The 22,738-nt window shown below is 40.1% G+C and overlaps 1 protein-coding gene and 1 long non-coding RNA gene across 4 annotated transcripts in view; one reads left to right on the top strand and one right to left on the bottom strand.

The window, feature by feature from the left end:
- PCGF5 (polycomb group ring finger 5) overlaps positions 1–22,738 on the top strand; it is a 65,090-nt gene that overhangs the window by 8,998 nt on the left and 33,354 nt on the right. The gene's annotated exons all lie outside the window — the stretch shown is intronic.
- On the bottom strand, positions 21,158–22,382 carry LOC144588417 (uncharacterized). The gene is made up of 2 exons (XR_013543978.1): positions 22,219–22,382; positions 21,158–21,458 (listed from the first exon to the last, which is right to left on the bottom strand). It is a non-coding gene; the product is annotated as an uncharacterized LOC144588417 (long non-coding RNA).

The raw sequence follows: 22,738 nt of genomic DNA, 5'->3' as shown, positions 1-22,738 counted from the left end.
TGGTTTCGTGTCTGAGGGCTTCCCTTCACCATGGGCCCCTCCCACTTGCTGGTTTTTCCCTGGTCCCTGAGAGTACTTGCTGTAGGTTTCTTTAGGTTTACCTATAGATTTCCCCTCACCTAAGGGCTTTCTTATTTGGGAAATAAAATCTGCGATCTCGGCCGCTTCGGCCACAGATTTCGGTTTCCTTTCCCTCACCTGGAACTTCAGTTCCCCATGCAGGACTGAATAAAACTGTTCCAGCGCTATCAGGTCTTTGAGCTGCTGGTAGGTCTCTGTTCCCTCCTGAGATAGCCATTTCTCTAGCAGCCTCACCAGTTGGGCCCCCACTTGGGTAAAAGTCTGCTCTGGTTTCTTGGTGAGTGACCTGAATCTCTGCCTCAGCTGTTCCGCATGTATCCCATGTCTGGCAAACACCAGTTTTTTAAACTCTGCAAAATCTTTCATCAGTTCCTCTGGCATCTCTGCATAGACTTCTGCCAGGCTGCCACTGATTAAAGATCGCATGATGGTCATCTTCTCAGTTTCCCTTACTGAGAAGTCCACAAACGCTCTTTCCACTAGGGAAAAGAACACCTCAGGGCAATCCCCCTTGTGGTACACAGGGAATTTCTTCAGGTCAGTCTTAGACAATTGGCCCACCTCAGAATCCCTATTGTTATTATTGTTCTGGTTCATCATTTCCAATTTTCTTAACTCAAACGCCATCCGTTCTTTTTCCAGAGCAATTTTCTCTCTCTCCCTCTCCATTTCCATTCTCTCTCTCTCTAATCTTTCCTCTCTTTCCATTCTCTCCATTTCAAATTGCCTTTGTTTCTCTCTTTCCCTTTCCTCCATTTCCCTCACCCTCAGTTCATGCTGTTGGACTATGAGCATTTTCCTGAGTTCTGGGTTCTGTTCTCCCGTGCTCTCATCCTGCACTGAGCCAAATTCATCCTCAGAACCTTGGTCTACCTGGGGTTCCCTCACTTCACCCATTTCTGCCATTTGGCTTCGAGTCAAGGGCATAATCCCCCCCCCCCAGAACAGGCTGCTTTCAAAAGTCAAGCCTCAAAATAAAGCGACCACTTTTTTTTTCTCTTTTGCCTCAGAACCAGCCTTCTATAGATTGCTGCTGTTCTTCAGCACTAACTTGCAACTGTTGCCAGCCAGAGTCCACCCCCCTCTGCTAGGCCTCTCAGCAGACAAGCTAGATCACTGCTACTTTACCCAGTTTTGCCTCAGCTTTTTCCCGCCAAAACAGGTTGCCTCAGAGCTCCCTAATCTAGTCCCACCAATCTGAGGTTACACGTTCTTCCACTAGCGTACCTCCCCGTGAGGTAAGCCTAGAAGATTACCTACGCGCTCTCAGATTGTCCCTGACTAGACCCCCCTTGCTCTGGGCACACTTGCCAAGGCTTTGCTGGACCACTGGACAACTGGACCAGTCGTATCCCACACGCTGGACACCAATCAATGTGACAACCCCAGACCTACTGGGATATGCCACAGTTTCACTAAGCTGCCACCAACCATTCCCTGTAAGGAGTCACACAGACCAGGAATGGATTTTTAACGAACAAAGGAATAAGGTTTATTTAAATAACACACAGGGAAAATAAAATGATCAAGTGAATAAGATACAGTAACGTGGCTTAGTCTCAATCTTACATACACCAGTTTGGTTCACACAGAACCCCTTTAAATAAAGCACAGACCCTGAACCTATCAGTTCTGGCTACCCATACAGACACCTGAACCTATCAGGTTGGTACTGACTGACACACAGTAGTACCCTGTCTGACACACAGACTCCCACACCAGCTTCTTCTCTCAGCTCTCCTCCAGCTTCTCCCAACTTCTCCACACAAACTCCACATATATATACAGTACAGCCCCTCCTCCTGATGTCCCGCCTTCCACTCCCCATAGGATGGAACTTTCCCTCCAAACCCATGACAGACAGGTAACATCAGTGCTGTATGTAACACTGAGTTCCTCTCCTGTGTGCCTTCTGAGACACATTTCTGCCTAGTTAGGATTTGGGTTTAGGCTTTTTTATCTGTAATGTAAAACTTTCTCAATAAAGACTAGTTGTTTGCTTTTAACTGTTTGTCCTCCTTTAATATGGGTCTGCTGTGGGACTGACTACCCATGTGTCTATGCAGCACTTACTTTGTTACAGAGAGAGAAACTTTAACCTTTTTCTTGTCTCTCACTTTGGGAACATTCACAACAGAAATAACATCCAGACAACAAGATCCAGCTCTTTCTCTTACACTCTCTGACTTATTTTTGAGATTGTGAATGATGAAGATGTCTCTCTGACCAGGTAAAGAGAAAGGTGGCCCACTTTTTGTACCTTTTAATTGGCATCACCTTAGTATGCATTCAAAAAGCAACGGCTAAGGATGCTTCAGTGTCTCAAAGGAAAGCATAGCTGAGAACCATAAACGGGTTTTATCAAAACAGAGTGACTCTAACCACTGAAAAGTTTGTTCTAAAGCAAAAAAGCATGCTGCTTATATACCACCCCACAGTGCTTCAAGCACACTCTGGGTGGTTTGCAAGTTAATTATGCAAGCTGCACATTGCCCCCCCCCACGAGCTTTTTTTACTGACCTTGGAAGGATAGAAGGCTGAGTCAACCTTGAGCCAGCTATCTGGGATTGAACCCCAGGTTATGAGCACAGTTTTAGCTCCAGTACAGCAGTTTAACAACTGTGCCATGTGGCTCTTATATGAACAGTGTAGTGACTCTTCTTTTCTGTGGAAAGCCAGGCCTGATGTGTTGACTGGAGTACTATTAGGTGGAATTGGATCTAAGTAGTCTTAAGAAGATAGTGCCTCTGAGCCAATAACTAATCACTGAGGTTGGTTATCCTGTGATATCCTGCTATCTTCAGAAGTCAGGTAGAGCACCAAGAATCAGTACAACATGTAACAGCAGTGCTGTGCAGAGAAAGAGTTCATTGGTAGTAGCACTGAGATGGGCAATTCATCCAAACTATCAAACTGTGGCTGATACAGGCAAAGAAGCTTATATGACCAACTTTGGATTGTCATTTGTTATAGAAACTGGACATGATAATCATTCTGCACTTGACCATTTGCATCAAATATTTATATTTATTTATTTATTTATTGGACTTATATACCGCCCCATAGCGCTACAAGCACTCTCCGGGCGGTTTACAATTTTAATTATAAAGGCTACACATTGCCCCCCCAGCAAGCTGGGTACTCATTTTACCGACCTCGGAAGGATGGAAGGCTGAGTCAACCTTGAGCCGGCTACCTGGGATTTGAACCCCAGGTCGTGAGCACAGTTTTAGCTGCAGTACAGCGTTTTAACCACTGCTAAAACAATGCCTATAAAAGCTGCTGTCTATCCCCACAACTATGTATGCTGTATGTAGGTGGGCATCTAAATTTCATGGGAAAACGTGGCCAATTAAAGAGTGGCCTTTGTCTCCTACAGAGATGGACAACATGTGATTTGCCCCTCTGGCCAGTTTTTTTAATCCCTTGGCTACCACACTTGCTTCTGGTCTACTCAGAGTTGGTGGCAGAGTGATAAGCACTGCACCCAAAACATTTGGGGAGCAGTGTGCACTCATATACATACTGCTGGAAGATGGCTATCTCTGGTTTGTAACAGTAGATACATTTCACCTATGCATGAACCACCTGAACACACCCATAATAAATATACAGTACTGTATTTCAAATTCCATACGGAAGAACTAATAATGCTTTAAAATTTCATGTAGAGTAGATTATTGTTGCTGAGTTAATTACAGAAGAGAAATAATAAATCATTTAGTATATATACGTTTGCTAACATGTGTTGATGGGCAGAAAATGACATAAGATTTTAAGAAGTTGATAGATGTGACCGTACTGCTCACAGTATAAATATGACCATTTAACATTTATGCTGGATGAAGCATACTTTATGCAAGCTTTTGTGTTACATAGCATTCCTCATTGTCAAACTTCCATGTTGGAAATGCTCCATAGCTGTAATTCAGTTCTAGCCACATGTGAACCAGACGTGCAACTTGTTAGAAGTTATATTTTTCATCTGTCTAATAGCATAGGAAGAACAGTGCTGGATCAGACCATGTTTCAAATTACATATTTTTTTAAACTGATCACATGGTATAAGAGAATATGTGAATCCACGCAGAGTCTCCCCCACACCTCCAGATCCATTGTTTTTCTCTCTCTATTGCTAGGGAGTCTACTTTTTTCCACAGCAGATCCATTTGTACCAGTTCGGGTAGTGTGATCACCTGAACTAATGCAGCAATTTGTGTGCTGTGGTTGGTGCAGTAGCTGGGGTAGGGGGCTAGATTTTTTTTTTCCAAATAGTGGCTTTTATTTTATTTTATTTTTAACAACTTGATGTCACCACTGTTGCATTGGACATCTAGATACCAAAAGAGAGAGACTGAACAAGAGGAGGAAATTGACTAAACAGCCTTGTTTACAACTTATTAAGGTAATTGTCCTGTGACAGCACCTTCTGCAGGGGTACAAGAGAAGTACATTAACTATCTGCAAATGAGGTTGTTTAGGCAATTTTCTCCTTGTGTGGGCAGTTAATACAAACAGACCCAGGGAAACCTGAATTCCCCAGTGCGACTTCACAGCAAGTGAATTTGCATTTCTCTCACTGTGTAGCTGCACTCTAAGTGTTAGCCCTGAAGCTATTCTCCATAGCTGGGTTATCACACTCTTGTATTAACTGAGCTGCAAAGAAGGGCAACATTCCTATTAAAATACAAAATCCTATTAAACTGGTGCACTTTCTAGTGCTGTAAGACTTAAGGTGTGCAGGGGTGGCATGAAAATCCAGCCCTGATGGTATAGATTCAAAGACATGGGCAGAAACAATTACATGCAGCAACCACCTAATGGTAGCAGCATCCTGCTTGTACATGTTGCTTGATAGCTGGTTCTTTTGTTGTTTCCTTTTCATAAGGGATGAGGAAAGCCTCTATAGTGAAAATTTCCTTCCTTCCTTCCATCCTTCCTTCCTTCCTTCCGTCTATGTATGTATTCATTGATTCAATTTTTATACTCCCCATCTAGCAAATTGCTACTCTGCAATTTACAGCAGTGGTTCCCAGCCTTGGGTGACCCACATGTTCTTGGACTGCAGTTCCCAGATGCCTACACCACTAGCTGTTTTGGCCACTGTTTCTGGGAGTTGCAGTCCAAGAACACCTTGGTTACCCATGGTTGGGAACCACTTTTACATAATTTTCAGTCTTAATGTTGATGTCAGCTTAAGGCAATGTACTATAAATGATGAAACCATTTTTAGTTATTCATAGTATCTCTTCTCATTGACATTGTATTCTCAGCATGGAAACTGATCATAATGACACTGGTTGTAGGAGTTTGACAGGTCTGAATGATGCATGTTGCCCTTTGTTGTTCACTAGTGGCAATATTGCCTAATCAATTGTTCATTTATTTTTGTCTTGTTTCCTAAACAATGTGCTTTATAACATTGATTTTTGTTCACATTAAGTAGAGCAGTACAAACATAAAATTGTAGTTTTGCTACTAAAGGCAAATCCAATATTTGGCAAGAAAAGGTGTTCAAGTAGGAAAATCAGTGCTTAAACCACTGCTTCAGAGCTTAGTGGTGCAGTGGTTAAGCCAAAACTCTGCTCACAGCCCAGGTTCAATCCCAGGTAGCAGGCTCAAGGTTCACTCAGCCTTCCATCCTTCCGAGGTTGGTAAATTGAGTACCCAGCTTGCTGGGGAGGAGTAATGTTTAGCCAGCATAATTACATTGTAAGCGCTATGAGGTGGTATATACACAACATGCTTTGCTTTACAGGACAGCTTAACTCAAAATGATATGGTTGTCTGCATTTGTATAAAAATGAAAAGGCATTCCTGGATTTTTCAAGTAGTTTACTACGTATAAGGTGCCTTTGAAATCTCAGAGATCTTTGAAAGACATGGCTGTTGTAGAACTAGGTGGCGACCAAAATTGCAGCACTATGTCATCTTCTAGGACTGCATCATATACTTTGGAGTGCATCAGGAGAAAAAGCACTGTGTCTGATGCGGAACATTGCAGGAATGGAGAACTGAGGACCAAAATCCTAGTGTTATGTGCTTGTAGCAGTACTTTCAAACAATTGCCTTAGGATGGTGTTTCCCAACCTTTTTTGGATCGGGACCCCCCTTTTTTTGTAACAGCTAAGTAACCCCCTGCCACATTTGCATAAAAAGGCATTTTTAATAGAGTAAAAAACACACATTAAAATAGCTTTTTCAGAATATAATTCTACCCCAATATATTTTGTTGTTTTTGTTGTTGTTTGTTTAGTTGTTAAGTTGTGTCTGACTCTTCGTGACCCCCATGGACCAGAGCACACCAGGCCCTCCTGTCTTCCACTGCCTCCCCAATATAATAATATTAATGTAATAATACATAATTGCGTGTGTGTGTGAATCTTTTTCTACCAGAGCAAATTTAAGAAGGACAAAAAGTCAATACACTTTGAGTTTAATTTACTTTTTTGTATGGGGAAATGAACCTCCCTTCATGTCTTCTCTGCCCTCCCAAAAGCCGCCTCAGTGAAGAACCCTTCCCCCTCAAGCCCAAATAAACACCTCTCCTGCCTTGTGCCCCACTTCCTCCCCCCTCACCTTTTTGCCCCTCTTGCTTTCCTCGTCCATGACTCAGGCTAGGCTTGGAGGCATCTTCCCACCCAGCTCCCCTCTCCCTTCACTGTGTTTTGCCATTGCTGCACCCAGAAGAGACAGAAACTCGGGTGGAGCAAAAGGTACCACTGCCATGGCAGCAACAACTTTTCAATCCTGCTGCCATCTTGGTGTCAGCATTCCTGGCATGCACCACATACTTGCCTCATTCAGGAGACTAATGCTCCAGTCCAAAGAGCTGATGTCAATCTTCCAAAGGTGGATGTCAAGGAGAAGACAGAAACGAGCAAGAGTGGATCATTTGGAGGAGGTAGGAGTGATGTGGGTGCATAAAAGGAAAATCCACCTGAAGGAGTACAGAGATACAGTAACTAAAAACTCTAGGTTGTCTGCAGTTCCAGGTCAAATTAAAATTACAGTATCTATCTGTGTGCCAAGAGGATTAAAATAAAACAGTATTATGTATACAATATTTAATATAATAAATATAAACATAATTGCAACTAAAAATAACCATGGTGAACCCCCCCCAAAAAAATCACTTTGCAACTTTCCATTCATGTACTGTGTCCACATCAAGTTGATTATCTAGTCCAGATGTTGGACTATGATTCACAGAATCCCTCACAATTAGCCATTCTGGCTGGGGATTCTAAGATCTGAAGCCCAACAGCATCAGACCCAAGGATGGTAACCACTGATCAAAGTCAGCAACCATGTGGTTGCAGAGTTCTGGCTGCTACATATCCTACCTTCATCAGTGTCTCTGGTACATAAAAGTATGGAGGGGAATTCCTCTCTTGAGCACCACATGGTAGCTGCAACTTGTTTATTTATTTTATTTATTTATTTGATTTGTATCCCGCCCATAGGTCTATAAGACCACTCTAGGCGGCTAGACCACGCTAGGCCGCTGTTCCGTGTACTGAAGTGCCTTGTCATGTTAGCTGGTGCTGATTAAGTGGAGATGTAGTATGAACCCATGCATAATACAGGCTGCATTTGCTGCAGAAAGATAAAAAATGAATAGTCATACAAACAATCTGCAATTTAAGGACAAAGAATACTGTGTTAATGTCCAAATTAAAGAAACCATTAATCATACACACAAAAATCCCATCAGTGTATGAAACACATTTGAAACACATGGATTACTTTCTTATTTTTCCAGTCAACAAAATCTCTTGACCCTTATCAGACTATACATGTCTTTACAAGCCATATTTTTATTTGAACTGATATTGAAATAAAAATTTATATAAAGCAAACTTTACTAGTCCGAGATCAAAAGCTATCCTGTTTGATTCTTGTTTTGCAAACAGAAAGGGTTGAGAAGAGTCAAGGTCATACTTATTGTAGGTAATTTTGTTCTTTTTAATGTTCTCAGAAAGATGAGGTAATCTATAAACAGAGTCTCTAATTCCTCCCAAAGGTCATATCTGAATTCCATGTTGATTTTTTATGCCTGATAATAAAACCTCCAAACATTGAAGGTCATAAGGAATTGCTCAGAAACAGGTGAATGCTACGGATTTGAATAGAAGCAATAAGGCAGTCTAGTGTTGCCATAGATTGGCAGGTGTCTGTAACTGGTAAGAATGAAAAGCCATTGCGGATGTTGAGCAGAAGTCACAGTGAACAGTAGTTTGTGACTTCTATCATATGCATGCATTGTGGAAAAGACACCATACAATCACAAAGACTACATCCTACTGACTTTCTGGTTTCTAGTTGTTGGTGCTTTTCCAGAACCTTATGCTTTATAAAAAGAGAGGGTGGATGTGGGTGGGGGAGGCTAATCTAACTATGCATACAAAGATGAAAGATTCACACTCCCTGCAACATATATGCTGACTACAAGTAGCCTCAGATACCTGAAGGGGAGAACAATTTGTAGCTATTACTGTATTCATAAGCGACAGTGATTATAATTGTTTCCACCCACTTTCTTTTATTAGAAGAAGGAGATGACCCTGTGGTGGAAGGCATGCTTAATATTTTGATACAGGCCTTAGGTCTTGTTAAGCTAGGTGAAATATAAGTGGACAGGATTGCATATATTTAAGAAAATATTCAGCATTTTATTTGTATCTATTTGTTGCATATGTTTCTGTTAGTATAAGGTGTATTTTATTGTATAAAATACAATAAACAATATTAGATAGAACATATTCTGGTGCATTCATCTTTCTCCCCTCACTCCCTCTTTTTTTTTTAAGTCAGAGGAGCCACCTGCATCTTTTGCTCTGGATATCCAATGAAGGCATGATCTTAGCCTTGGTCTCTAGTGATACATCCTTACTCTGATTCCTTCATTGGAATTCACACTTTTCTAATTCCTTAATTGGTGCCCTTAGTAGTCTCAGTCTTCTTCTGATTTCTTGGCTGCAGTTTCCATTTGGATTGATGATTGAGCCAAGGTATAAAAAATTCTGAACAATTTCAATTTCCTCATTGTCGAAATTGTGTAGTTCTTCTATAGTCATGATTTTTGTCTTCTTAATGTTCAACTACAGTTCTGCTTTGATACTTTTTCTTTCAGTTTCATTAAAAATCATTTCAAGTCATTGTTGCTTTCTGCCAGAAAGATTGTGTCATCTGCATATCTTAAATTATTGATTTTTCCTCCACCAATTTTTTCTCCTCCTTCATTTGATTCTAGACTGGCTTTCCGCATGATATGTTAAACAGATAAGGGGATAAAATACACTTTTGTCTGTTGTATTCTATTGTAAAAGTAGCTTCTTGTCCACAATACAAGTTATGCACCAGGACAATCAAGTGCTGAGGTCCACCTGTTTTCTTCAGAACAACTCATGGTTTACATAGTCAAAGGCTTTGCTGTAGTCTATAAAGCATATCAATTTTTGGAAATTCTTTGGTGCTCTCCAGTAGCCAGTAATCTCAAGTGCCTCCTCCTGTTTTAGAATTAAGCTTGAACATCAGGCATTTCTCTCCCTGTACAAGGTAAAGGCCTTTGTTGCAGCACCTTGAGCCTCACTTTGCTTGCATCAGAAATTAGAGCAACAGTCCTATACTGTAGTTACTGCATTCCTTGGCATCTCCTTTCTTGGGGAATGGAATGTATATTGAAAGTTTTCAGTCTGTGGATCATTGATTAGTTTTCCATATCTGTTAGCAAATTCATGTTAGGATTTTGACTCTGTTGCTTGAAGTAGTTCTGTTGGCCAAAGGAATCATCTGCTGGTGGTGATTAATTTCTTCCCAGTGCTTTCAGAGCAGCTTTCACTTCACTTTCTAGAATTGCAGGTTCTTCAACATAGGGTAACCGCTACAAAAGACTCCCGCGTCCTTTTATCTCTTTTGTATAGATCTTCAATATTTTGCTTCCACCTTCTCTTTATTGTCTCCTAGTCAGACAGTGTGTCATAGCTGGTCATTTAGTATTCCTAATCTAGGCTTAAATTTCCCCTTGATTTCTTGGATTTTCTGGAAGAGATATCTTGTATTTTCCCCTTTATTCTCCTCTATTACTTTGACTGGTCTTTGCAATAGTTCTCTTTGTCTCTATGTGATAGTCATGGAAAAGCTCCATTATGGATTTTGACCCTTTTTCTGTCACCTTTTACTTTTGAGTCTCACCTGTCCTTTACAATTTTCAGTGTTTCTTCCATCATCCATCTAGGTTTTTCTTTTCTTTTTACTACAGGAATTGTCTTTTTGCATTCTTCCCTAATAATATATCTGGTTTCAACCCACAATTCTTTTCATTCATGGTCAACTGAGTTTAATAATGCAAATCTGTTCCTTATGGGGACTTTAAATTCATCAGGAATGTTATTTAAATCATATTTTGGCACTATAATTCTCTTAGTGTTTCAGTTTTCCCTCTTATGTTAGCTATTAGCAGTTCACGGTCTGTCCCATAATCCAATTCTAGTCTTGTTTTGGCAGAGAGAACATAGCTTTTTCATTCCCTGCTTCCAATTATGTAGTCTACAGCAGTGGTTCTTAACCTTTTTGAAAGAAACGCCCCCTTGAGCCATTGAGGAAGTTATCATCGCCCCCCCTCCCCGCGGCGATGATATTTATGTATTTATTTATTTACTTACTTACTTACTTACTTACTTACTTACTTACTTACTTACTTACTTACTTACTTATTTATTTATTTATTTATTTATTTATTTATTTATTTATTTATTTATTTATTTAAGACACTTAAATCCAATGACCCATGAAAACAAAATTCAATTCCAAGAAAATGAAATGCCCCCAAAAAGTAACACTTAATGATTTAGTTGCAAGCGAATTTTAAGACGCAAAAAGAAATATAAAAAGGGCATAAAAACAAACCACAATGCAGGAACTAAAAATTTCAAGATGAAAACTCTGAAACTAAATTAAGATTGGAGGAAAATATATATTCATGCACATTGGAAAAAGGCTGCAGCCATCTTCACAGGTTTGGCTTGCTCCAGCGCCCCCCTACCGCCCCCTTCTGCTCCAGCGCCCCCACGCCGCCCCTTTTTGTTCTACCGCCCCCCTGAAAAATGAAATCGCCCCCTGGGGGGCATTATCGCCCACGTTAAGAACCACTGGTCTACAGTATTTGATTTCTGTATTGACCATCTGGTTGATGTCCACATGTACAGCCATCTGTTTGGTTGTTTGAAGCATGTATTTGCATTTAAAAGGTTGTTGCTTTGCAGTGTCGTTATCCTGCTTCATTTCTATCCCCTTGGCCAAAATTTCCTTCAACATTTGTTCCTTGCTTTGTTCTTTACTTCTGCACTCCAGTAACCTATAAGCATGCCTTGTCTTGATATGTGATCAATTTCCTCTTGGATGCCTGTGTAAAAGCTTTTAATTTTATCTTCTTCAGCATCTGTAGTTGGAGCATAGATTTGAATGATGATTATGTCAATAGACCTTCCACAGAGTCTGATTGATGTTATTTGGTTAGAGCTTGTATTATAGTCCCTAGCTGCCTGTGCTACATCTTGCCTCAGTATTAGAGCCACTTCATTTCTTCTGGATTTGTAATTTCCAGGGTGGAACACTTTGTACTTTTTCTAACTGAAAATATCCCATTCTGTCCACTTTAATTCACTGATACCAAGCACTGCAATGTTTATACATTCCATTTCTACCTTTACAGTTTCCAGCTTATCTTGATTCATATTTCTCATGTTTTATGTTCCAACTCTATGTGTTGTGCCGCATCAGACTATCCTTTCATTTATGTGCATGTCAGCCACTAGATGTCCTTTCAGCTTTAATCTAGTTGCATCATTAGCAAAAGAGCTATTCATATTTGTCATTTGGTCTTAGGACCTCATTCCAGCCAGGCCAGGTGACTGAGGGGCCTAGAAGTGGCCCCTCTCTTTTGGAACAAATTGCCAGTGGAGATACGCCTGGCTCCCTCTCTGGTTGTTTTCAGGAATAACTTAAAACCTGGTTATTTGGGCAGGCTTTCCCTCCTGCCATATCTTAATTTCTTATACTATGCTATCTTGAACCTATAATAAGTGTTTTTGGTTTTATTGTTTTTAATTTTGTAAACTGCTCAGAGTAGACCTTTGGTCTAGATGGGTGGGATAGAAATCCAATAAATAAATAAATAAATAAATAAATAAATAAATAAATTCTCCAGTTGCTGAGTGCTTTCCAACCTTGGAGTCTCATCTTTCAGCACTATTCCTTGTTTCATTTTGGATTGTCTCATAACAGTTTTTTTAAAGAAAAATCCTAAAGAAAGTTTAGCATGGGTTTAACTATTGCCACCTTCTGCACAGTACTTACAAAAGTTACTGAGTATCACTGCTGGCGCCTCCTCTGCCAGTGCCACTTCAAGTATTACTGCTGTCCAGTAGCTACCTTGAAGAAGGTGGATGCATCTTAAGTCTGATATTTTAGCTGTAACCTTTCTGCCTGGTGTGACCCTGCTATGAGTTCAGGCTTGTAATCAAGTTTGGCCTCCTAACAGCATTGCTCTCAGCTTCACTAGCACCCACAAATCCCTTCACCATGTTAAGGCTTGCCACCCATACAGAATGGCAGTGTAAGAAGGGACGTCAAAGCTCACCTGGTGTATTAAAGTATTTTTTTCAGCCAGCTAAGAAGGAGGATGGAGACTAATATTGGGCCAGCACTACATTGTGCATGGAAATTACACGATGTTGTATGCTGTTTTGCATTCTCACATAGTGGCATTCAATTACTGTGCTAGGGTTAGCTTTGTATTACACGAACTATGAACAAAATTTTCCTCTGAATATGTGCAGAGTGGAATTTTCTTCTACACAGTTCACCAAAACAGTCTGTGGAATAAATTTTTAGGTAAGATGATTTGCCCTCATTGTAAGGTTTTGAGCCCCCAGGTTGATATTTAAAAAAAAAGAGCAGACATGCTACTTAAGATATAATTTTAAGAAACATTTTGATGTATTGATGTTTCATCTCTCATATTTTGTTGTGGAACTTGTTCTTCACTAAGCTCTATAGTCCCTTTCTGGAGTTCATCTTCAAAAAGGGCAAAAAAGAGGAACCTGGGAACTACAGGCCACTCTGCCTGACATCAATTCCAGGCAAAATTCTGGAACAAGTAATAAAGCGGTCATTGTGCAGGCACCTAGAAAACAATGCAGTAATAACTAGAAGCCAACACAGATTTGTCAAGAACAAATCCTGCCAAACTAATTTGATCTCATTTTTTGATAAGGGAACCTCCCTGATAGACAGGGGGAATGCTGTAGATATAGTGTACCTTGACTTCAGCAAAGTTTTTGACAAAGTTCCCCATTATATCCTGAATAGCAAGCTAACTAGGTGTGGGCTAGATAGATCAAGTGTCAGGTGGATACTCGGAAGGTGATGATTAATGGGTCCTGCTCTAAGTGGGAGGAGGGCACAAGTGGGGTACCCCAAGGCTCAGTCCTGGGCCCAGTGCTCTTCATTATTTATTTATTTATTTATTTATTTATTTATTTATTTATTTATTTATTTATTTATTTATTTATTTATTTATTTATTTATACCCCTCCTATCTGGTCTACTCAACCACTTTAGGCGGCTTCCAGTATAGGATAAAACAATAAAACACAAGAACATTACATAATCATTTGATACAGTTACAATAAAATAGAGTGAGAATAAAATAAGAAGGAATAGAAAAGAAATCAGATATTGACTGGAGGGAAGGCCTGGATGTACAACCATGTTTTTAATTGGGTTTTAAAGATTCCCAGCGTAGGGGCCGCACGAATCTCTGAAGGGAGGTTGTTCCAGAGGCGAGGAGCCATCGCCGAGAAGGCCCGGTTTCGTGTCTTTTCCTTCCGGGCCTCTCTCAGCATCAGGCTCCTAAGCCTCACCTCCTGACTCGCGCGGGTGATCCGGGTAGACCTTGGTGAGAGCAGGCATACCACCAAATATCGAGGTCCTAAACCATTTAGGGCCTTATAAGTAAGCATTAAAGCTTTGAAGTCGACGCGGAAATGAATGGGCAGCCAATGCAGTGCGGCCAGAGTTGGAGAAATGTGTTGGTATTTTCTCACTCCAGTGAGGACTCTGGCTGCCGCATTCTGCACCACCTGAAGTTCCCGCATCAGCCTCAAAGGCAGCCCCACGCAAAGTGCGTTACAGTGGTCTAATTTTGAGATTACAAGCGCATGCACCAAGGTAGTGAGTGCCCCCCGTGTCAAGATAGGGCCGCAGTCGGGCAATCTGCCAGAGGTGGAAAAAGGCGGTGCGGACTACCGACATCACCTGCCTTTCCATGGTGTCGGGTGCGATGTACGCCCAGGCTGCGGACCCCACTCTTCATGGCCAGGGTCACCCCCCCAAACATGAGAGAGTCACCCAAGCCACCAACCACAGGGCCACCCACCCTCAGAACCTCCATCTTGTCCGGATTCAGCCTCAGCCCATTTTCCTGCATCCATTTCAGTACGGCCCCCAGGCTGTAGGGACAGGAAATTAATTAATTAATTAAACATATTAATGCATCTTAATAATATTGTATTGCATCATAATATTAATGACTTGGATGAGGGAGTGGAGGGAATGCTTGTCACATTTGCAGATGATACAAAATTGGGCGGAATAGCTAATACCCTAGAAGACAGAAACAAAATTCAAAATGACCTTGATAGGCTTGAGCTCTGGGCTGAAAGCAACAGAATGAAATTCAGCAGGGATAAGTGCAAAGTACTGTACCTCAGAAAAAGAAACCAATTGCACAGTTACAAGATGGGGGATACCTGGCTCAGCAAAACCATGAGCGAGAAGGATCTTGTAATTGTCGTAGATCACAAGCTGAATATGAGTTAACAGTTTGATGTGGCTACAAAAAGGGCAAATGCTATTTTAGGCTGCATTAATAGAAATATAGTTTCCAAATCCCATGAGGTGCTACTCCCCCTCTATTCAGCACTAGTTAGGCCTTACCTTGAGTATTGTGTCCAGTTCTGGACACCACACTTCAAGAAGGGTGCTAACATATTGGAACAAGTTCAGAGGACGGCGACAAGGATGTTCAGGGGGCTGGAAACCAAGCTTTATGAGGAAAGGCTGAAAGAATTGGAATTGGGCATTTTTAGCCTTGAGAAAAGACTAAGGGGTAATATGATAACACTTTCCAAATACTTCAAAGGCTGTCATACAGGCGAGCAGCAGGATCTGTTCTTGATCATCCCAGAGTGTAGGACAAGCAACAATGGGCTCAAGTTAAAGGAAGCCAGATATTGGTTGAATATCAGGAAAAACATCCTAACTGTTAGAGCAGTACAACAGTGGAACCAGTTACCGTGGGGGTTGGTGAGTGCTCCAACACTGGAGGCATTCAAGAAAAACTTGGATAATCACCTGGCAGATATGCTTTGATTGTATTCCTGTGTTGAGCAGGGGGTTGGACTTGATGGCCTGGTATGCCCCTTCCAACTTCACTTTTCTATGATTCTATGATTTTTGTCAATAATCCAGGATAACATTATGATGAAGAACAGGATTACAGTTAGAATTTAGGATGATAAATAAGTACTGTCTATATAGCTATGTATCATGGTTTTTTAAAAGATGAAACGAGAGGGCTAACAAACCTCTGTGAATCCAGAACAAGTGTTTGTGCCTGGTTCCAGTGAGAGATCGGACATGGTTTGGTCAAAGCTAGGCAGTGGGGGAATTTTCTATGGTAAGACAGATATGCTGTTTTAACATAGCACCAGGAAGATAAATGGTAGATGAATGATTCTTGCCTAAATCCGTCCCATTTCTCATGGAATGCAACTGGAATTGTATTCTGCTGTGGAATGGGTGGGTGTAGGACTATCCTAAACTTGTGATGCATAAAGCAGGGCATTGGCATAATAGTTTTGAAACATTAACCCACATTTATTTGTAACTGCAATCAGAGCTGGATTTCAACTAAAGTAGCAAATACCGTATTTTTCCATGTGTAATACTCCCCCATGTTTAAGACTTTTCTAATCCAGAATTTCTTTCTTTGCAAGAATGTGGAGAGGGAAGGCAGGGATCAAAGCGCTTTGATTCCTGTTTTTCCCCTCCACCTTCTTGCGAAGAAAGTGCTTTCCCCCTCCGCTTTCTTCGGAATAAAGTGGAGGGGGAAAGCAGGAATTATCAAAGAGATTCATCAAAGTGATCCCTGCTTTGGAAGAAAGTGGAGGAGGAAAGCAGGAATTATAAAAGCATTTTGATTCCTGCTTTTCCCCTCCACTTTCTAGCGAGGAAAGTAGAGGGGGAAAGCACTTTCCTCGCAAGAAAGGCTTGCTTCTCTTTTCCTATTAATTTTTTATAGGCAAGTAAGACATACTTAGGTGCTTAATTTGCTCATGTATTGATATGAAAATATATATGCATTGTCTAATTACTAGAACAGGATTTATGATCTTCCTTTGTCAGGTGTAAGATAGAATTTTAATTGCATTATTATTCACCAACATCTCATTTGTGATAGAAAGGAAATTGGATAGAATGGCATTTTGCAATGAAAAGTTTCAACAATGTTCCATGCTATCAACAGAACGGATGGTGAGATGTATTGCGGAAATATGCCTAGGATGCTATAATGTACAATTTATCACAGCATACTTTAATCGAGAAATTAACAGAATTATTCAGTTGCAAATTATGTTATATTTCTTTAATATTGCAGAAGAGACTGTACTAAATATTCAGTGTATACCTGATTTGACCACAGCATATGAAGGAACCTTATACAGGCACATTGTTGAAAATTCATACCCAATACAGAAGATAAAAGCAATAGCTTTCTTGACTGAACACATACTGGGTATTGCAGACAGAGGAAAAGTGGAACGTTCAGTTGAATAACTTTCAAATTTTTACTTGATAATTTGGGCATATCTTGTCTAAGCCTGCGTCAACACTATGAGGTCTCTTACCCTTAGTGATGTAAAGAAGAAAAGAATAATAAATTGTCAAAATGATGAGGGCTGCCTCCAGCTTTTTTGGAATTCCTGAGTATATTAATCCAGGAGGTCCTTTTATGCGAAAACCGTACATTAGCTGGATTTCTAAAATCTAGTTCAGGGTTGGTCTTGCCATTAGGCAGCATGGGGTAGCTGCCTTGACCAGCCAGTGCTGGGAGGTAGCAGCAAGATGTTGGAAGAGAGAGCTACATGCCATGTGACCTGCCCTAAGTCTTCCAAGTTACACCACTGCCTTCAGGTGCACTGCTGGACATTATCCAACTCTCTGTGTGGAAGAAACCTGCTGTCTTCTTCTTGATGCATGTGTGCAAGCACATGGTCCCTGCAGCTGCTTAGAGCCCTTGTAGCTGGTGGTGACTTTGAAGTCTTTTGACATAACTTGAAAGTCATTACTCTTGATCCCACGTGAGATTTTGGGTGACTTATTGGGCATGAGAGGGAAGTTTCCTGACATCATGACCCTGGCTGGCCTGTTCATTTGCTTCCCTGCCTCGTTCTCCACCCTTCACCTGCTGGAAGCCACGAGAGCTTTTTAATGTATCTCAAAGTTTCATAGCGATAGATCCGCAAGGTACAAGAAGATAAACCACTTGCAAGGCAGCTGGCAGCACTTTCTAGCACTTAAGTGATACAGCAATAAAATAGAAACAGAGAGGAAAAAAACACGTGATCCTGGCATCCAATACTTGACAAACCTCACAGACACAGTTTGCTCTAACATAGTTTTTCACACATGCCAAAACGATTCAAAATAAATTGTGTTCACAGTTGAGTTAAAAGAAACAACCCCCTTATGGCTATTTAAAATATAGTGCTTTTCAAATTTAAAAAAGTGCTCTTAGCTATACGTCATGTAAATGGATATTTTTAAATCGATTTCAAGCATACTAAACCCAAAGCAGGCCCAGGAGTTTTTCAATGTGTGACTTCACCCTGTGTCAAGCAGCACAAGTGCTGATATAATACTGTGCTCAGTCCCTGGTGGGAAAGTGAAAGTCAACATTGCTAATACAACAATCTTGCCACTTTGGAATCAGTTTTGTCAAGGCTCCAGGGTCTATTGGCACATTTTGTCTTTTAAAAGTAGCACTGCATATGTTTAAGATGTGAGCAGAGCAGTCCAAACTGCTTGAGAAGCCATTTATCTATACAAATGGCTGGTCTACTTTGCAGTTTTACAAGTCACAAGCTGGTCGATTAGGGCAAGTGGGAAGTGTCCCGCCTCTGGCTACCTCAGCCAGCCCACTTCTGCCTGCCTCCTTTTCTGAAGCAGAACGTCAGGGCCTGGCCTGAGTTTCCCTTCTGGTGGTTTCCCTCCTGGTGGAAAGAGAAAATGAATGTGCATGAATAAGGCAACTACCCAGCATTCCCCCCTTCTAGTCTTCAGCATAGTTGTGGAGCGAATGAATGGTTTGAGGTATAAGCTGACTAAATGCCAGCCTGTGTCCATGTGTGTGAGAGAGAAAAGTGGGGTGGGGAGAATATTTATTTGACTGCCTACTTCAACTGCATGTGTGAAGGTGTCTGTGTATGCACGTGCATGTTAACACTCACTTTTTGTCCTGGGTCAACCTGTAACCCCTGTTCTCCTCACCACTGGCTGCTAATTACGGTGGGCATCAACCACTATTGATGAAATAATAATAGGTTCTAAGTCAGTCCTTTTTAAATTTATTTAAGTAGCCGTGTTTGTTCTAAAGTATTGTGCTGATTTAAATTATTTTATTTTACCCTCAGATATAAAGTATTATTGTAATGTGGCATTACTGAGAGTTCTAAAGAGGGTGGTTTGTTTATCATTAATTTCTGGAGTTGTGTAGCTTTAATTTCTGGAGCTGTGTCATTACCTTTAAATATTGTCTTTTAATGATGGAAGCTACTGTTGTATACTTATTGCTTTCAGCTTTAAATATTCTCTTTCAGTGATGTAAGCTGCTTTGGGTCCTTTTTAAGGAGCATGAATAAATGGTTAGTTAGTTGGTTAATTAGTTGATAGGGTGATGGAAATTATGTCTGTGTGTGTGTGTGTGTGTTTTGTGTAGAACTGGTAAATACCACTCCTTAAATATCTCACTTAGGACTCATTCAGATAAATGTTTGTCCCACTGTTTGCTGCATTGCAGGGATGGATTGACTCCCTCTTTATTCCAGTGATCACTTGACACAATCACTAGAGCAAGCCAACTTACCTCAGGGTACTCACTCCACACCTTTTAAAGTCCTAATCAGGGGCTTCTACTTTTTGATGCGGGTTGGTGTACTCTAGTTTTGCCTCTTCCCAGCATGCGCAATTGCTGGGAATTGACTAAAATTGAGCTTTGCAGGTGACATTTTCCTATATCATGAAGTGGCTTAGTAAGAAAGCCACTTCAGGATATCAGCAAATTGAACACTTCACTGCTCCTCTGTGTAAGGGCAGGGGAAGTGAAATTATTATTATTTGACTCTGCTAGTTCCACTGCAGTTTCTCAATTGGCACTACACATAAGGCAAAGATTTTTTTTGTAAAAAAAATTAATCTAAGTGATTCAGTGTATCATTGATGGTCTAGCAGAGGCAAAAATAATAATTTCATTTTTGATTGGATGGTTTAGTGAGGTCTCAAACAGTGCAATGCTTCTAATCAGTGCCTTCCTCTGATGGCTGTTGGCCATTCATTCTCTTCCACTTTGTGCATCACCTCAGTCAGTGTGGACATACACAGACACACAGAGAAACAGCCAGGAGAAGGAGGGAATCCTCCTGACTCTTTTTACCTGCATGGTTTTTCTTCGTTTTTCTCTCTGCTGCTTGTCCTCCCTCCCTTCCTTTTTCTGCTCCCTTCTTCCTTTCCCTATGCAGGAGGACTGAGGGGGCTCCCTCACTCGCAGGCTGTCTCTCACCACCACCTTTCTGGCTTCCTTGCACAGCAGTCGCACCCTTACTCTGAAAGCCCCGTCAGGGTTGCTTTAAGTTCTGAGCTGATAGCAGAAGACACATACTTCTAGAGTTTCCTTCCTAAAGAAATCTGTTCATAACCTAGGCCTTACACACTAGGAAGGATATGAGAACACACAAAGACAACCATCCAATAAAAAAATCAAGCATAATTAAAGTCATTTCAAAAGACCTGGCCCTTTCTATGGAAATTATAAAGGGGGAAATATAGGTATGTAAAAAGAAGAGTGAATTGAACTGTTCTGATGTAAACCTTCTTGCTCCAGATCTAGAGGAGGAGTAGCAAACTAAAAAGTTTACAAAAAAGCAGTCAAGATAATTGATGTAGCAAAAACATTCAGCAAACCAAAGACTTGCTGGAGCTCTGGCCATGTAGGGCACAGAAAGCTGTGGATGGACCCAGGTAATAGCTAGACTTCATATAAAAAGAACAACAGCAACAATTGTGCTCTGTTTTTTATTTCTTTATCTCATTAAACTTTGAGGAACTTAAAACAAGTCAGCACCTACCGGTATGTTCAAAGCCATTAAATAAATAAATAATCCCACTACCTATTCTACCTTTTTATCTTTTATGGATCTGTGTCTGGTATGGAAAATGGGTGGAAGATTTGTAGGGAAATGCAGGATAATTACAAAGAGAAAGAAAGGTTTGGATCCCCTGTAAAATTCCATGTTTGAAGCATGATGATTGCCTTTTGAAGGGCTTATCCGAAAGCACCCAATGTCATGCAAGCTTTTTGCTTCCTTATCTCTGTTTTTTGTTTAACCCCTCATTTGATCCTAAAAGGACAAAAAAAAAAAAACCACATGCACACAAAAATCCTTGCTTTCTATTTTGTGACATTTGAGTTGTCCTAAAAAAAAGGACAACCAATAGATTTTAATTTTTAAAAATCTGGCTTAAATTTATATTTTAAAAGCATGGCTTCACATGACATGTGCTTTTTGTTAGCCACCAGTGAGGGTTTCATTGTGAATGAGAATTAACATTAGAGAAATTCAGTATATTCACTTGTAAGCAGCTGACTTCACAGTTTAGGTCTGTTGAATGTTCAGTGTTCAACAGACCCAACTCCGTGCACAATTGCACAGAACATTATCAACTGATGAAAACATGGAAGGAATGATGTTTATTAGGTAAAGCCAGTCATTAAAATACATATAACAATATACAATAGAAAAATTAGTAACATCTTTAAAATAACATCAACATCTACAGGAAAAAAATATGCTTGCGTCATTGTGTTGATGTCAAAAGAGCCACTCTTGATTTGGGGCAGGAAGACAGGTCCTTGATTTCTCATCTGTGACTCCTTCCTCCAAATGGCACTCCAATAAATCTTAACTGCAGGGCAGAGCCTTCTTATTTGTTCTTAATTTGGTAGTAATGGTGATAGTGGTTGGTTCGTTTCTCTGCAAAATGAGAAGTTATAGTGAAAATTGATAAATATTACATAGTATTATTTAATTACCACCATTTTTTAATTTTTCTAAAATGTGTTTATTTGTTTTTATTATATTGTTTTATGTCTGCAATTGTTGAGAACTGCCCAGAGTAATCCTCGGTTAGATGGGTGGTATATAAATCAAATAAATAAATAAATAGTATACAGTATTGTCAATGCATATACAGTAGCTGTTTTGATAGATGCTTTGTTTTTCACCTATTTAAGTAGAATCAGTCCAAATTCATTCTTGTGTATGAAAAAGAAAAATTCTCTTTCGTTATAATAGTTTATCAAAACTCAGCAAACAAGGCAATAACAGTAACTTAACTTCAAAATAAATTGAGTTTGATACTGAAAAATTATAAATGTTTCAAAAGGAGGATCAGAGAGTCAATTTATTTCTTTAAAGCTTTACCTTGAAACTTGTATCATGTCTTGAAAATCGCATACATTAACCCACTTAGGTGTCTAAAGATATAAAGCTTGAACCTAGTAATTTCTAAAAAATATTCTCTGTGGTGTGTACTGTAATTCCTAAAATCTGTAGAAAACTCTTTAGTATCTTACCTGCCTTTTCATCCAGAAGAACTGCTGGATAGAACAGACCTTAACTTATATTTCCATTTTTGCTGCAAATGAATGCAGATTTCTTCCTTATATTCCAAGCTAGACATCTTAAATTCATATATAATAAACATCCTACAATCCTTAAATATCTCACTTACCTTGAAAGCCTTATTAGGGTCCTTATATATCGGTTCCAACTTCACACCACATAACTTGACATTAGACAGACAACATTGAAGTTAGTCTTTTCTCAGTAAACATCCATGGGGCTCTGCTGCTAGGAACCCTTTGAAGCCAGAATGCCAACCAGGACTAATTGTCTCTACAATCAGAAATGCATAAAATTACTCCTTATATATTGACATGGGTAAGATGCTAAAGTTGTCTAATTAGGTATGACTATCTATAGCCAAAATCCAGTTCTTCGTAGTATAACTTTGTGAGGCAAAGGAGACTGAAATTTGATTGCTAAATGAGCTGTGTGATTCCTGTAATGATCAATTGCATAATGAGACAGAGGAAGTGCTTCATGGATAGCATTTCTGCCACTGCAGGTATAACATCAAGTTATGCCCAGGTAGCTATGCAACAGGATTCTGGGCAAATCTACTTTGATTTGGTTTGCATTATTTGTCTTACTTGTAGCCCGTTCGTTCGTTCGTTTAGTCGTTTAGTTGT

Source organism: Pogona vitticeps, chromosome 3 (genome assembly GCF_051106095.1).
Source record: "Pogona vitticeps strain Pit_001003342236 chromosome 3, PviZW2.1, whole genome shotgun sequence".
Classification (NCBI taxonomy): Eukaryota; Metazoa; Chordata; class Lepidosauria; order Squamata; family Agamidae; genus Pogona; species Pogona vitticeps.
The sequence above is the reverse complement of the archived record's forward strand: the minus strand, read 5'-3'. Positions and strand labels throughout refer to the sequence as shown.